The sequence below is a fragment of the Ornithodoros turicata genome, chromosome 1 (genome assembly GCF_037126465.1).
Source record: "Ornithodoros turicata isolate Travis chromosome 1, ASM3712646v1, whole genome shotgun sequence".
NCBI lineage: Eukaryota > Metazoa > Arthropoda > Arachnida > Ixodida > Argasidae > Ornithodoros > Ornithodoros turicata.
In genome coordinates, this window is record NC_088201.1 from 110,516,200 (window position 1) to 110,530,397 (window position 14,198).

At 47.9% G+C, this 14,198-nt stretch overlaps 1 long non-coding RNA gene across 2 annotated transcripts in view; it reads left to right on the forward strand.

Moving 5' to 3' along the window:
• LOC135367844 (uncharacterized) overlaps positions 1 to 14,198 on the forward strand; it is a 247,651-nt gene that overhangs the window by 218,079 nt on the left and 15,374 nt on the right. The window lies entirely within an intron of this gene.

The window sequence follows — 14,198 nt, forward strand, 5'->3', positions numbered from 1 at the left end:
GGATATGGGGTAGTTCCATGGTTGGGTAAAGGCTGAGTGTGATCACTCAGAAGTCCAAACAGACACAGAGTGTCTCAAAGGAGGAACCCTAAGGGGGCATTCACACGGGCCAACTTTCTGCACCAACTCGGACCAACTTTGGAGTTGGTGGCAGTCGGCCGACATCACCGACCATGACCAACTCGAGTTGGTGGGAATCGGTCGCCGAGCGATAACTTCGGAGAGTTGGTGGTGGTCTAACCAATCAACGCGAGGAGCATTGCCACGTGACCCTACAGGGCGTCAAGCGATTTCGTTCCTGTCGTACTGCCTGGCATGGGTTCAAATCCTACAGGGGTACATGATAAGTTTTTAATTTTTTTTGGTTGCTAGCGCCATATAAACATATCAATAGGCATTTTTTGAGATACTGGTGACCTTCTGGCGAAATAAAATGACTTCGTTTTGATTAATGAGTTAAAAGAAAGTCACCAGCGGTTGGATTTGAACCCATACACCCCGATTGCCGTAAGGTTGGTTGTGGGCGGAGCTAACGAGTTGGTACGTGTGAACGTGGAGACGGTACCGTCTTGAAGTTGGTACAAAGACGTTGCTTCGAGTTGGTCTGAGTTGGTGCTGAAAATCGGCCCGTGTGAACGCCCCCTAAAGTTGTTGCTGATTTCAGCTGCTGTGACTGTTTCGTCTTCTCGGTGCCCAAGCTCAGGCTTCTCCAAACTCATGTCATTTCGCAACCTACATTACATTACATGTATTGTATTATTGTATTGTAGTGTATTACAAGCAACTGCGGCCTTTTGGGCACAGCAGCCCCACATGCGCCGTTCACGTGTTCATAATGAGTCCAAGTACGTGCAGACACTTAGTGAAACTTTTTCGTGCTATCCTCTTCGTCGTCGTCGAACAAGGCAGGTGCCACATCCCTTTTCAGCGACTTTTCGAGTCCGAATCGGCCGTCAGGTGAAGGACCTCGTAACAATGTGTTGTAAAACGCATCGGGCACACACGACCAGGGCCGGTGCTAGGGGTGTGCGGGGCCTGAGGCAAAGGCACATCGCGGGGCCTGTTTCACACCAATAGTAATGAAAACATAAGAAATGATAAGATTTTCGCAGTGGGAGATTTTAGCAGTGGCAGCAGGAGAGAAGGGTGCGAAATCCTCGGTATAGCTTCCAGGTTGGCAGATTTTACTTAAAAGTGGGACTTTTTGTCATCACATGACGGAATGGCACATAACACATTCTTCACTCATTTCTGTTTTAGTCGAAGGTCGCGTGTGCGATTAACTGCATACTTGATACTTGAAAAAGAGTAATCCCTGGTTGAGGGCTTCGTGCGCGGGGCCTATGCAAGCACGGGGCCTAAGGCGGTCGCCTTACTCGCCCCCCCCCCCCCCCCGTCCTATCGCCTGCCTGCACACGACTGTTGTCTTGATAAGTTCAGAGCACCCAACCACTGGTTTCGTACCACCCAATCACACACGATGGCCCTGTTCGTTCTTTGACAAGAGTCATGCGGCGAATGAGTCTTCGCACGGTTCCCAGGTGGACGACAGAAATACCTTGCTTAAACAGAATCTATTCATTATTAGAAATCTCAAACCCACGTTGTTAACTACTGACATTCTTGTCGATCTCGGTAGGATACTCGATTGTGTAAATCATAATACCTTACTCTGTAAACTTAGCCACTATGGTGTGCGTGGAACAGGTTTCAAATTACTGCAGTCATAGTTAGCAGAATGTAAACAATACATGAACCTGGTAAGTCAAGCTGAATCAGAATAGGAAAATATAAATTGGCCAGTCACACAAGGAAGTGTATTGACACCCCTCCTGTGTGTTATATTTCTGAATGATGTAATACAACAATGTGAACAATGTGAATTTATTTCATATGCAGCGGTACTTTAGTGTCACTAATGTAGATGCAGTTATTGACACAGCAAATGGAGTGTTTCACAAACTAGAAAAAATGGCTTGATCAAAACTATCTACGCATTAAACGGATGGCCGCATCTGTTCCAGTCGATTTCGATACTATAGTGTAATTTTCTTCCTCGTTGACGACTGACTACAGTATCGAAAATTCCACGCTAAATTATGGCATACCTTGACCTCTATGCGATGGAATACATGACAAGAGCAAAGGACGGATGTTGAGAGTATGCCGGAATTTTCTTTCTGAAATACGGGCGAAAACGTCATCCTCCACACCACCAATCAGAGCGCGGTCTTAAAAAAATAGGATCGTCCGGATGGCTCCTTTCTCCTCTGAACCAAGCCCTCACACCCGTCTTGTTAGGGAGTGACGTCACGCTGATGTCTTGTAGCCGGAGCCTCCGCAGCTTCGGAAGCAGCGCTGATTTTTAAAGTTCGTGTACTCAATGTCTACGTACTTTTTGGAAGAAAAAAATTAGCCAAGTAGATCGTCGGCAGATGCCGAACATAGTGGTATCTGTTTCATGAATGGCTTTCTGGATACGACCGTACATTTAACACTAGTAAAACTAAGGTTTTAATGCTAAGGAACACTTCCTACTCTCCCCGCAACTTCCGTGCGCTCTCCTGTGCGACCATCAAGCAGGCGGGGATAAATGCAGAATTTTTACAGTTTTTAAAGCTATTTATGCTGCGCTATTGTGCACAGTTTTTGTTGCGTCTGTGGTTGTCCGTGGAAAACTGCACATTTCTGTAAAAAAGCGAGGTTTGCTTTACAATTTTCAAAGTTCAATAGAAAAAAAATGTCCAAAGACTTCCTTAATGGCGGCAAAAGTTCCCAGAAGGTAATTGCCGAAATTCCCACTTAGTTATCGGGTTCGCAGCAAGATTAAACGGACGGTCTCGAGCGGTTGGACGGTCTCGAACGGTCGAGCCCGAAATTAGATCTCGGCAGACCAAGATAATTCGAGACTTCGACCCGTCTTTCTTTCGAAGACTCTCAGGTGAAATCCGAGGCCGCGGATCTCGTTGTCCCCAGCACTCCTTCTGGTGAGCATTGCAACTACCATTCGTTGAAATAGTAATAAGCAGTAAAGAGTGTATCTGTGTAAACTGTGCCGTGTTGTTGTTGTTGTGCCGTAGAAAGCTCGGGCGTGTTCGCAACGTTCAATTAATTCCTTGAAATCAATTTATTTATTTCGTTTCGTCAAAAACGATATCTCATTGGGTCGAGACGATTCGCACTACTGAGTTAAAGGCAGGCTTCGCAACTAAAGTGATTTCAAGCTTGCGATATCTCCACAGCTGAACACAGCTGTGAAGTATCTGAATTCAAAGCGAAGGGGGAATGACAAAAATCACTTTTCAATTTGAAAAAGTCTGGCTTCGACCATCAATCGCTGATGGAAGTGCTTCTTTCTTTCTGTGGTCGGACAACGCCGCCGTGCATTAATCATACCATTCGCGCGATGTGTCGTGCCTCTCAGAGCTGAGCGCTGTTTCTTAGCATAACTATCTGAGTAGTCTGATCCCTAATCTTCGATCCCGAATGTTTTGTTTCGGGAATGTTCCACATCGATCATGATGTGCTATACTACTTGCCCGCTCCTTGCAGAGTGACGTCAACGCGATGACTTTGGGAGGAAAAAATTTCTGCGACGTCCCCCCACGTTCCTCTTTCCGAGTGATTCCTTTCTTACTTGAGGCATAATCCGTCATATGCGGAAGCAACAAAGTTGATGGCAGATTTACAGTGCACTCTTAGAAAAAGAGGCTCGAATAGGTCATAACTGGCTCTCTTACCACCCAGGCGGCAGCGTCCCCTTGCTGAGGGTGTAACGGGACTGTCTACCCCCTCCATTGCGCCGCCATCTTTCGGTCAAAAGATACGCAGGGTGGTAACCCCGCTCATTTACCACCCAGTGTACACAAGTTTATTACATGCTAGAACAATACTTTCTCGAAGAAACCTTATCATCGTATTTGAAGAGCAATCAAAGCAGAAAACACAGTCAGCAACACGGTTGTATTTTAATCCGAAATGTTGTCACTTGTGGCAGCAGACTTTCTGTTACTACAATGAGGAAATCTCCTGACCCTCACTTGCAAAGACGCTTCTCAGGCGAAGAGGATCTCTGAATTTGCGAAATCGAAGCCTATTAACAGTATCTGTTCTCCGGCAAATCGCGCTCTCTCCTAAAACACTCTCTCTCCCGGCAAACCTCTCCTAGAGAGTGGTGTTATCTAGCTTGTGTGGATTGTAACGTGCAGTTAGTGTCAGTGCAAAGGGGACTACCTCCATAGGTAGTTCGCCCGCCTGATGAAAATACACAGATTTGTGATTAGATGACCGGGAATGTGCACGACCTTTCAGCCTACCTAGCTGTGCTTTTCGTGTGTGGCCTTGCGCGCTAAGCTTGCATGTTTCTAAGGGCTTGTTTAGAGTCCGACATAGTCTTCACCCGTCGTCGCACACGTTCCGCGCCAACAGCTAGCGTTCGCTACGCCGTACTTCCTCATCCTACCGGGCTTATAGTCTGGCACGACGAAGACACTACCTCGGGTTTTCACATTTCGTAGTGGGAAACCAAGCATATTTGACAACTGTACCCGCGTGTTGGAATCCGACTAAAGACAATCCATGTTCACGTCGTTGGCACTGTTATGTTTATACTACTGCTATACAGTTCGTACACCCAAACATATATACTGACAATGAAAAAATGGCTAAGAAGCAAGCGAGCTGGTGAAGATGATGCATAATGTAAAACCTCGAGACTAGGGAACACGAAAGGACAGACACAAACACGACGTCTCTTCGTGTTTGTGTCTGTCCTTTCGTGTTCCCTAGTCTCGGGGTTTTACATTATGCAGCATATACACTGAATTGACGAAGAAAGTCACATGTATACCCAGCTGTTGTCCCTGTTTTGTTTGTCTCTATACTTCGTCTGTCGTATATTATACCGGGTGTCTCAGTTAAATCCCCGAGCTAAATAATTCGCCGACGGGTGCACCAACCGAACAACTTTCTTTTTTACAAGTATCTGTCCGACACCATCAACAAGCTGCGCACCGGTGCGCAATAATGAGCGCCTCCCACTCATTCACACGACCGTGTGAATGAGTGGGAGGCGCTCATTATTTCAATAAAAATTCAAATGAGTTTCATGAAAAACATAACTTCAAAAGCAGGGCAGCGTTGGCGTTAAAATGGAAACTATCCCGTTTGGGACCTTCAGTGGACACCTCTTAGAGAAAAATCCATCAACGAAGCGGGTCGTTGGTTGCAGTAATTAATTGGTTTCAGTTTGCATATTGTTGTCGCGGCTGGTCGCGGTGAAACGCGAAAGGACGCTCTTCCACTCCCTTATCCACCAATTAATTACTTGTTCTTGAGCTCACTTCGCAACGGAGAGTGCTGAAGAAAACGTGGAAAGCATGTGATAACAAGGTTCGATGTGATTAACTGTGTTTCGTCCGTACGATCATAACAGAGAAAGGGCGCATATCACCCAGATAAGCGGCGTGGGGGACTGGCGAAGCCTGTCTTGCGCTGTTACTTTTTCTTCAGCCCTCCCCATTGCGAAGTAAGCTCAAGAACACGTAATTCATTGGTGGATAAGGGAGTGGAAGAGCGTTCTTTCGCGTTTCACCGCGACCAGCCGCGGCAACAATATGCAAACTCAAACCAATTAATTACTGCAACCAACGACCCGCTTCGCTGGTGGATGCGAGTCCACCGGAACATCCGCCGCGCATAGCCCACTGGGTACAGCCAGATGTAGAGCATTGCTCTACTCCCCCGACGGCGGCTGACGCATCGCGTGTTACCGCCGCGCAGCGCTTTGCCGAGTGTCGTCGAACTACAGTGTCAAAACATAACTTCACCACATAGCACGCTCCTAGCCAACCATCATTCCGAATAATATCATTGTGTGTCCTGATTTGTTCAAAACAGGTGGGAGGTGCCTATCTGAGACAAGATAATCTGCCCAGATAGGCGCCTCCTCCAATTTTCAACAAATCAATACACATAATGATATAATTCGGAATTATGGTTGGCTAGGAGCGTGCTATGTGGTGAAGTTCTGTTCTAACAGTGTATGAACTCACCGGCGGTGGCTCGTGATGCACGGCGATGCGCTGCGCGTCGTTGCGCCCCGCCCCGTCGGACTGTAAACCACCGCGGTTACTTTTTGTTTGTGCCATTCCCTTAGTGATCCGTCCATGAAGATAACTTCCAGTCAGATGTAGCTTTAAAGGGATAAATGTGCCGGGAAGAGGCGGGAAGGAGATACCATACGCGGATACACTCTAAAAACTGAACTTCACCGCATAGCACGCTCTGCGCCAACCATTGCACCGAATGATACGGTTATCACACTTGATTCGAGGAGAGAGAGAGAGGCGTACGCCTTTTTGTATGCCCATCTCTCTTTGAATCAGAAGCGATAACCCTATCATTCGTGGCAATGGTTGGCGCATTGCGTGCAATGCGGTGAAGTTCAGTCTTTAGAGTGTTTGCCGTTATCAGATGAACTCACACGCACGCAGAGGTCCGCACGGGGTATAATGTAACACCCTGGAGTGGCAACTTTACCACCCGGTTCAACATTCTCCCTTAAAGTGGCAATCTTACACCCTGCCAACAGAGTTCAATGAGAGCACCCATTCGGGGGGTGTAACCTTAACAGCTTTTTGGAGAGGGGATTATGTTTCCTGCACAAAAAAAAAAGAGGAAAGGTTACTCAGGCGTAGGCCGACTTGCTATTCCTTCAATATAAGAAAAGAAAAAGAAACGAAACATACAGACACACGAAAAGGGGCCTTAGAGGCTGGTCGAGAGGCCGGTGGCACGGAGAAAGCTCAAGAGGGTAGTCGTAACCGCCCCCTGGTTGTGCAGGACCGGGCCGAGCAGGGTGGCCAAAGTAACGTTTGGGTAGCCAAGTTTTCGCGAGTGGCGTTGGAGGATGAGTCTTTGTGAGAGGTACCGGTTGCAGGATAGGAGGCAGTGCTCAACGTCGGCTTCCACACAAGTTGTGCAATTGGGGGAGTTCGTCTGGCGCATTTTATACAGGAGTGATGATGTCCGTGCAACATTCATCCGAAGACGATGGAGGAGTGATTCTTCAGTTCTATTGCAACGGCAGGCAATAGGTCCTGCAGGGGGTCAATGACACTTACGGAATGATGATATGAGGTAGAGTCCGCTCAGAACTCCCGGGTACGGACACAGCGCCACCGGCGAATGTGCAGAGAACAGGCAGAGGTCGTGAGGGGTAGCAGGGAGAGCTCTGGTAGATGTTGCATGTCTTGAAATTGTATCTGCGCGGGTGTTACCAAGAAGGCCAACGTGTCCCGGGATCCACTGAGGCGTCACAGAATGGCCAGTAGCCGCGAGTTGTGTCAGAGCTTGTTGTATGAGGGTGTAGTATGAGAGTGCATATTGTGCTGGGGCGAAAAGAGAGCAGCAGATCCAGTGAAGCCTTGCTGTCAGTTAGAAAAAGCAGTGTCGCACTGCAGCCGGCAGACCGAGCAAGTGCTGTATAGAGCCGACAGGATGCCGAGGAGTTCTGCTTCCATAGAGGACATTGGGTAAGGGAGGGCAAAGGCTTGCTGAAAGTAATTGTCAGTGATACAAAATGAGCGCCCGAGCTGTCTGCCGTGACTGAGCCGTCCGTGTATACCAGACGATGGTTTTCATACGTGGAGTGCAGAAAATCAAGAGCGAGTTGGAGGTCTACAGGTGCTCGAGTGTCACGCTTGCGCTGAAGACCGGAGATGGAGGAGCAGATATCAGGACGTGCAAAGCTCCACATTACTGGCGCGTAAGAGGGAGCGGTTGAGGAGGAAGGAAGCTGATCCTTTAGGCGGGCGATGACCTTGCCGAAAGCTGAGTCAGGGCAGTCGTCGTCAATATGGCGAAGATAGTGGTGAGGGTGACGGGTGAGATAGCGATTATACACTCGAAGGGTATCAGCATCCAGCAGAAGGGGAACAGGCGTCTCTGCTTCAGCTAGAGTACAGTAAGTCTCTGACGTTCGTGGTACTCCCAGACAAATGCGAAGGCCGCAGGCCTGGGTGTTAAGCAGCTCGCGCTCCTGTGTTTCGCTGAGGGCATGGAAGACAGGGAGGCTGTAGCGCAGTGCCCCCAACACCAGGGCCTCGTGGAGACTGGGAGGTACCCGGGTTCGAATCTCGGTGCCGGCTGTGCTGTCCGGGGTTTTTCCTGGGTTTTCCTCAGACGCTTTCAGACATATGTCGGCACAGTTCCCCTTGAAGTCGGCCCAGGACTCTTTCATTTCCCCAGGGCGTCAGTCGTGACGTTGCCCACATACGTGAGGCCGAAAACGGCAAGCCCTCTCACCGTCACCACCACCACCACGCCTCGTGGACGCGATGAAGATGAAGACCGTTTTGGACTAACATATGTGACAGCCCGTTACAACCTCGAGTGTGGATGTTATGCACAGACTACGGTGTTCAGCAATTTTTTTTCTCCGATCGTTCCGAAAAAGTCTCCCTTTAATGGGACAAAGAATGGAACGGTTCCGTTCTAGGTAGTGCTCCATGTGACGTCGCTTCCAAAAGGACAGTCTCAGTAAAATTGCGCGAGTTCGATGGTTGACTGAAATGTTTTTGACAAGTATTACGCACACGCACACATCGGGAAAGGTTCAATCGAGGATAACCAAGTACCTGGTTTCCAATAAATTTTCAAAAGTATAAGATTCTAGGAGAGGCCGGTTCGCTTGTAATAGAGCTTATATCTTGTTGTATATTGTTGCTTATATATTGTAACCAGAGGCCAGGTGTAGGGGGGGGGGGGTCCGTTGAGCGTGTCACTCTAAGAAAAACCTAGACAACGGACATTTAACTAGAGTCTCCATAGTCAAGTTCATTTTTGCACTATGCCAAATACGCTGAACAGAACAATGTGCTGGGGTACAGGCCAACATTGTCGTTTCCACATTCAGGGTCCCCGAATATGTCTATTGTGTCTCACCCTCGTGCTCCAAGGATGCTCTCACGCTCAGCCAAATACCTGTCTTCATTTATCTTTATGTGTTGCGTTATGTCTTCGTTAGCGATCCTTTTCGATTGCCTTTGAAGGGAGAACGATAAATGGGATTAAAGACGACAATCTCTGCACAAACTAGAGTTGCAAAAAAGCCGGAAAATTTGATTGGGCGTGAAGAAAAACGTTTTCTTCCTGTTTTTTCCCGGAAAAATTGGCAAAATATAAAAAGTATGTCGTGCGCAACGAAAGGTGTTTATTTTCAGTTAGAAAACAGGAAACAAAAAATAAAATCAACACACGCACACACGTCCAGGAATCAAGATGTATTATTCCGATCCCTCGCTATCTAAGGAGATGTTTCCAGTGTCTCTGACATCACGTACGCGTTCCCTCTTCTTGTTGAAGTTCAGGTAGGAGTGAACAAACACCAACTTTTAACTCCGTCATTCTTCAGTCCAGTCGGTTCTTAACTGCTGTGTGGATGTTCCCAAACTCTGACCAGTTACTTTCACATGCGGCTGACGAGGGCAGGATCTTCAGGAGGCAATGTCTATGAGTGGCTGCGACGTCAGCATATATCGCGTCGGCATTTTGAACGAGGGCCTAATCATTCGAAACAGAGCCCTCCAGTGCTCATTGTCAGGCAGTCGAAGAGAGATATTACTTGAGTAAACTGCTCTCGCAAAGGCAGAATCGGCATCCTCCTGTGACGCTGAAGACACCTTATCTATGAATCGATCTATGCCGCTGCTAGCCGAAGCCTGCTGACTATTCTCACCCGTCATATTCGCCATCGGTGATTTTTCATTAGAAGCCGTCGGACTTCTGCCGCGAGAACGTGCTTTGTGACTTGAATCAACTTCCAATTTCTTGTCAGATGAACACCTCACACAGGAGAGGATATGACTTCGCATCCGCGTTGCGTTTTGGAAATGCGTACGTCGGCCCGCACTATTTGCGTGTTGCTTTGGGAGCAGAGCTGTCACTCATGTCAGTCACGCCCTGTGCTGAAGTATTGCCCAATGTCCGATCTTGGCCGAACCATATCTTGATGTTGCTTGACATTCACAGGGGAGCAGCGGGCTCACGCTGGTGAATAATGTCAACAGAAATCCCAACGTCACAACAACAACGACGTAATCCGAAACTTTGCGAAACTCAATGTTGCTCAGCTTGAACTCAAAAACGAAACTATGGGGTAACGCTGTAATGAACAAGCCGTCAATTATAGAAGGGAATTGTAACAGAAACAGGATGTGCCTTGTTTGATTCGTGTGGTTTTGTGACGACAGTTTTTTTTTACACTTAAGGCGCTTGAAGAAAACATGAAAAAAGCCGTTTTTTACGGAAAAACATGTTTTTTATAATGGGTTTGCAACACTAGTACAAACACGCGGCGTCGCCGAAGTATCCGGTTCTATAGGATACGTCTTGCTTTCGTGTACAGAAAACGTGGCAAATATGGACGGCGCTAGTGGCGTTTCACTTTTCTTGTTCCCTGCTGTCTCGAGAGGTGAAGCAGCGCTGTGTTGACACAACAGAAGTGCCATGATTTTTCGTTCTTGGATCGGTATAACGGAAAGAGTTGATGATTAAATAATCCGTACCTGGCGCACGGCCGCGTTTATACACCCTCATAAATACCAAAGCGCAGTTCACGAAGGAAACGTTGAAAGCAGCCAAAACTCTTGAATTTTTCAACTATGCAGACAACGGTTGCGTAAGGATAGCTGATATGCATTGCGTGGACGAAGAAGCATCTGTTTATGATGAAAAATGGAAGTCACTGAAAAGGTCAGCCAGCTGTAGAACTCGAACCCACGTCTTCTGTCTCAAGCCCACAGACCGACCGCTATGGCGTCGCTCATGATCTCAGTTGTCTCGCGACGTAAACACCAAATTATTAATTAATTAATTCTGTCTCAAGCATCTGGTTCTTGAAGGCTCAGGGAGACCGTTCATAAAGACCAGTGACCGTACGAAATAAAGAGGACGCTTCTTTGCGAGGAGGGTAGCTGTCTTAAAACCGCTCACTTCGCATACATACATGTCAGGGTAACCTCTTTTATTTTGCCATTGCTTCCTTCCCATACGTAGTAATTATGAGTGACCGTGAAATTATGATTTATTGATAAATAGATGTTTTGCAAATCTTATCATGCACTGTCGTTGGAGTGGTCGTTTTTCCTTGACTAGAAGAAGTCTGCAACCACATTGCTGCAATATTTTTAGCGTTCTCAGTTTTTCATACTTTTCGCACTAATTAATTTTGAACACTTCTGCAAACTGAAACGTGGTGACGCTAACCGTTCACCGAGGACAAAGTTGGAGCCAGCCTGAGATTGGCGGAGTGTGTAACCACATTGTAAGCATAGCACCGAGTTCTCATTGTGCGGGGGGGGGGGGGGGAGGGGGGGCAGCGGGCTTTCGTGCAAGAGCCAACGCAAAGTCTGTGTATGCGTGTGTGCGTGTATGTGGGGAGGAGGGGGTGACAAGCCCACGGTTTCCAGCAAGAGCTCGTCCATGTTACGCGTGCGAATACGCTACCGTCGGGGCATCCCCGGACTTCCCTCTTGCAGGGAGGCTTTCACGCCTTTACTTTTGCTATGCGCGGAATTTCTGACTACTGCGCAGGGAAAATTTTCTTGTATACGTTTTCTAATATATTTGTTACATGCTTTGAGTATACCCATTCCAAAACTCGCAGTGATCTGTGTCTCACTGACATGGGCCAGAAAGAATAGATGTAGTTGGTGTAGTAACTGTCCCTAGAAAGACTAAATACGACACGAAGTGGAGATTCGTTTTAAACAAATAATAAAGGTTCTGCTGTGCCAACCAGGGTGGCTGTTTGCTTTCACGGCATGCGCTTTCCTTTTGTACTGCAGTTGTGTGATAGACGTTTGGTTGCCTGGCTACTCGGGCTAAGGGGGGGGGGGGGGGGGGCAAAGTCCGGAAGCCCCCGCGGAGTCGGCGCCGATGAGTGTAAGGGCGCTGGGGTAACCATTTCGGCCTGATTATATGGAGTATCGCAAGAAAGCTTCACCGCACAACGCGCTCCGTACAAACATATTGATGTCGCTATATTTCCTAACTTCTTGTTGTTGTTGTTTTTAAGTGTTGAGAGGTCAGCCAAACTCGTTTCTAACTCGTTCCTAACTCGTTCAAAATGGGAGGCACACGGGATTTTGTGGTGATCCTGATACATATTCTTTGCCACTGAAATGCGTATGCAAGGCTCTCTGAGACCCTATTTCATGTTCGTCGATAGCGCGTGGGTCGTTTGGGTACGAGAGCACGTGGTATGCGACGTAACGTAACACTATCCAGGAGCATTTGGTGCTCCCAAAGCTCCTACCGCGTTGCCCACGAGTGGGGTAATGATGGTGTCGACCGCGGGAGCGACAGGCCTCGATCGACCCCGTAGCTTAGCCTGCGTCGTTACCGGGGAGAGCCCGTCACAATGGCTTCGAGCTATTTAACGTGGCTGCGATTAACATGAGTGCTCTCGATGACGGCATCTAGATCAGAGAATGGTGCCTGCGGATTGAATGGGACGTATTTCGTGGAACGATTCCGACTCTCCAAGGCAACAGTGTGCGAACAACGCAGAAGGGCTTCGCGTTTTCCTGAGCATAGTGTCGCGGATACACAGCTTCCTCTGTGTCATTCGTGTGGAACACACACGCTTGGCTTAAATAACTAGACTTATTTATCTACACTGCTCGACTGTTTGTGACAGCTCCTCCACTAAACTTCCTGTCTGCTTGAGCATATACCGGAGACAGCACACCCGTAAACAGATTACGCTGCAGTTGCTTAGGCAAGCAGTCTTCCGCGTTGGACATTAAACACGGTGCCCAGTGTGCTAAGGCTTCAGTGCATGTTGAACAACCTTCACGGGGGTAAAATTAATTCACAGACCGTCGATTGTGGCGTCGCTCATGGTCATATTTGTCTCATGGCGCAAAGCCAAGAATTATCGTAAGTCATTATTATGCAATTCCGTGCTGAACCATTAGTGGCACCGTCGTTTTATATTAGTCGTTAATCTAACTCAAACTATATTAGTCATGCGTATATCGTTGGGATCTTTTTTCTAGTTCGTGCTAGCGCCTAGAAGCAATTGGAGCAGGAAGGAGTGGGGGACAGGCGGTTAGTGCATGTCCTGGGCCGACTTGAGGGGGAATTGTGCCGACATTCGTCAGGAAAGTCTTCGGAAAACCCAGGGAAGACCCCAGACAGCACAGCCGGTCACAGGATTCGAACCCGTGTCACCTCCCAGTCTCGGCGTTGAAAGCGGTCATCCTAACCACTGCACCACGGCAGCTGGTTCGTTTGGATCCGGGATATCCCGAATCTCAGGATACCGGCTATTTTTGACGTCCCAGAATTCCAGGACTTTCTCGGGAATATCTTGAGATTTCAGGATTCCAGGGGTATATAGTAAATCTATCCTCTAAATCCTCTGGCGATGAACCTCCCCACTTTCCATTTCATAATGGCGCAGTCTCGACACGGACCCGTAGCATGATTGCCAGTTGTTTAATTACTAGTCGTGATTTGAATGGTCCTACTACTGTTCCTCAAAGCGCGTTGATTGCTCCACTGAGTTGAGTTGAGTTGAGTTCAGTTGAAAAGAAAAGAAAAAAATGGAGAAATAGGCACTCATTACGAGAGCCGGCTACTCCAGATCACTTGGGAAAACACAAATGCCTATCTACAATAAAACCAATGAGTGACAAAGACTCTCAGTAAGTCACTCACACACACTGTCCACACACGCTGTGCACACACACTGTCAATCACATTGTCAGTCATACTGTGTCTAACCAACTTGGAGTCTGCGTAAAATTGCACAAACGCTAACATGGCTTGAAACTGATGGTCGGGTGTCCAATGGCCCAGAACCTTAATAACATCAAATGTTCTGGCATCCAGCCGAGCTAAGGAAAAGCCAAGGAAGCTTCTAGAGATTGTCTGTGCTGCTGATACCGTGGACAGGATAATAAGATATGTTCAGTGTCCTCCACAGTCCCACAGGTGGCACAGTTGGGTGAATCTACCTTTCCAAGCTTGTGAAGAAGACGTCGGCTGTAGGGCACGTTGAGGCGGAGCCGGTGGTAAAGTGACGCAAACGGCCTAGGGAACGGTGTCGGGAAAGTAGAGGCAAGCTCCGGGTTAACGCGGTGTAGCAGCGAGGAGCGAGCCCCGCCAGGGAGTCAGTGCCTCAGCCA